This window comes from Macadamia integrifolia, chromosome 4 (genome assembly GCF_013358625.1).
Source record: "Macadamia integrifolia cultivar HAES 741 chromosome 4, SCU_Mint_v3, whole genome shotgun sequence".
Lineage (NCBI taxonomy): Eukaryota > Viridiplantae > Streptophyta > Magnoliopsida > Proteales > Proteaceae > Macadamia > Macadamia integrifolia.
Genome location: NC_056560.1, coordinates 29,861,155 through 29,864,478, shown reverse-complemented (window position 1 = coordinate 29,864,478; position 3,324 = coordinate 29,861,155).

The following is a 3,324-nucleotide window of genomic DNA, read 5'->3' as shown; positions in this document are numbered from 1 at the left end:
TATTGAAGAAGAAGGTCCTAGCCAAGGATTTGAACCACCATGACACTCTTCACGGCACTCATCACAGTGGCAATGGCAATGAGGAAAGAAAAAACTGTAAGAAACTCAAACCTCATCATTTTGAACATTTTCAACTCAATATATTTGTCTATCAATACGATACCCTCTACATAAGTATTTATGCATTCTACATGTTATATATAGTTTTTTTTTTAACTATTTTTTTATGCAAAAGTGTATAAAAATGTGTTCCCTATCCATTTCTGTGCGTATCTTTAGCGTATCTTCGATACGATACGATACCCTCCGACACGTATCTTAATTTTGACCGACCGATACGGTGACCGATACCGATACTTTAATCCTTGGTTCCCATATTATATTACACTCAACATTCCAACATCTGGTTACCACATCATTAGCGCATGTGCTCATGGATAGGGATCATCGGCACTTCCCTTGTTGTGGATCAGCCAAGTTCAGGGTGCTTTTTAATTCCCTCCTTGTCCTAAACCCAAAAAAAATTTGCCCTCGGTTTCTTTTAGAAAATGCATAAACGATTGAGAACATATAAGAGAAAATTTCCAGAAAATCTTTTTTTTTTTGTGTGAAAATTCCAGAAAGACCTGAAGTTCCGTAGGAATCTCCAAAAGTCTGTCAGAACCAAAATTCCACCTGAATGCTGTCAGAACCCTCCTGTTTCAAAGGACCCAATAAATCCCAAAAAATTCCCAAAATCCTAGAAATTTCGAAATTTTCATAGAAATCCCTCCAAGAAGCCTAGAAAGTGACAAACCTCTGTAGAAATCCCAAAAACCTTAGAAGTTTGAAAACATCCCAAAAGTTCCATCGAAGCACTGAAGTTTTCGATCCATCCAAGAAAGTGAGAACAAGGCCAAGCCCTTGATCTAAGTCAAGGATATTGTCAACAGATTGAGCTCTAAATAAAGAGGTTCCTCTCTTTCCAGTTGATACCAACGACTGAAATTCGGTAAACCATTCAAACTCAGTAGTATAGGAACCTATTGTGCCATGTGTTAGTGTATAGTAAATAATAGTTATTTTATTACATTTTCCTTTTTTTTAGTATGATGTTAAGATGGTACAATCAAATATATCAATGTATGTTGGTTTAGAAAATTTTAATTTAAGAGAGAATATTCGACATATAAGCATCTGGTAAGAAGACTGGTTTAATTGGGCATGGTGGGTGCCTAACACCTTCACACTCTCATAACCGGGCACGTATTTGCATCTTTGAAATAGACCTCATATGAAGTTAAATCCAGGACACGACCTCTTGATTAACATTGGGATCCCTAACAACATTCTAGGACCTTAATCCTGGATAGAGACTCCAATCTAATAATCATGTTTTCCCTATCTCCCTTAGTTGTCAAGTAAGTTCGGAGACATCACCCTATAAGGCATACGATGATAGGTGATAAGAAGAAATCCCAAAAAAAGGGAGAGGAAGAAACTCTCTCTGAAAGGGGAGGAGAGTAGGAAGACAATACTCCTTCTAGAAGGAGAGAGGGAAGAATCCCTCCAGGAAGAGAGCAAGAATAGAGGGGAGAGGGATCTATATTCTTACATATGCATCCTGATCTTGATCCTCACAGTGGTGACTCCACTTGAAAAAGCCAAACTTTCAATACTAGATTTTACAATTAAGGCAAGAAGGTTCTTCCCTTCAACATCATTTTTTTATACGAGCATGCTTGTACATTGGTTACTAACCACATCAGGCAACAAGTTTATTTGGATGCATTGATCCAATCCTAAGTTAATGTGCCAAGTATCCTCATGGATAGGTTGGGCTTGCTTTTCATTTGACAGTTTTAATAAGTCATGATATTCATTGATTATATTATAAGATCATCATGAGAGAGAGAGAGAGAGAGAGAGAGAGAGAGAGAGAGAGAGAGAGAGAGAGTAGTACTCGGAATCAGAATTTTCATTGATATTTGGAAAAACTACATGCTAGATGTACTAAAATCAGAATTTCATAAACAGAAGAAAATTTAGAAATAGTACAATTAAAGGAAGACTTAGAACTAGAGGGGAATCTTTGGTGTACTTCTTAGTGGTTTTGAAACGGGTCGAGACCTGAACTGGGGTGAGCTTGAAGTCATAACTTACATTGGTCCAGTTGAGCAGTAGTTTGCATGCTGGGTGGATCAACAAAAATAGATGACACCCTTCTATCGCTTTGGTCATGGTAATGACATCTACTTTCGTGATATGATTGATACCATTGCTTTCACCAGTTTCACTTAGCTGCAGATGCCTTTACTTCTCTTGGCAAAACACTTCCAATTTGGGTTTCTTATTCTTAGAACCCTTTAGTACAAAGATGATCTGATTAAATTCATGCTCCTTGAATCTGAACTTTCAGAGTGATGCAGCTTGTCCAAGGCTATTCAGCCCATTCTCCAAAAATCTAACTTCTCAAGTCTACTGTGTGAGGCATTCCCCTCATCACAACGTTGTCTTCCTTCTCGGATGTAGCCATTGTTTTTGCTTTTAGCACAATAAGGACATATTCATCCTTGTGGTTCTTCTTTTTGAGCATTTGAGTTTTTACCATGGAAAGGGTGAGGTTGATTATCTTTTAGTTCCTTGAGATACATCTCTTGTAGAAGAGAGCAGACATAAGCTTGCATCTCCATTGAGAGGTTAAGTTTCCAAGTAAATCTCACCTTATGTTCCATACTTCTTTCAGATTGGCATGAGGCATCGAAACTTGCAATGGTTGAATTAGGATTGTTGGGTTAACCCGAGATTCTTCTTCAGTTGCGGAGATCACTCTTTCATAGGACATTGGAACTTCCTCTTTTGTTGGCTCCTTGGGAGGCACACACATTCTCTAGTTCAAAGCCACTTGACTATATTTCCTGCTCTTGGACTTGCCTTGCTTCGATGTTACCTTATGTGTTGAATATCTCTAGGTCAACTTTGATGGTAACAAGTTTCTCATCATGTATAAATTTCACTTGTTAATGCATAGTGAATGAAACTTCCCCTACCTTGTGATGCCATGGACGTCCCAATAACATGTTGAAGGATGCTGGGATGTCGATCACCTAGAAGTCAACACAAAATTCTACTGGTCCCACTACTATCATTATTGTAAGGTTGCATTTGGTAAAGTTTCTGTTCTAGAAATGACGTTTCATGTTAAAAACGGAAATTTCAATTTCTGCGTCAAAATGCCATTTTTTTTTAAACGAAATTGGAACGACGAAACTACCTTTTGCTGTTTCGTCAATTCTTGTTTCTAGCTTTTTTTTTCACTTTTTATTAAAAAAAAAGGAAAACATA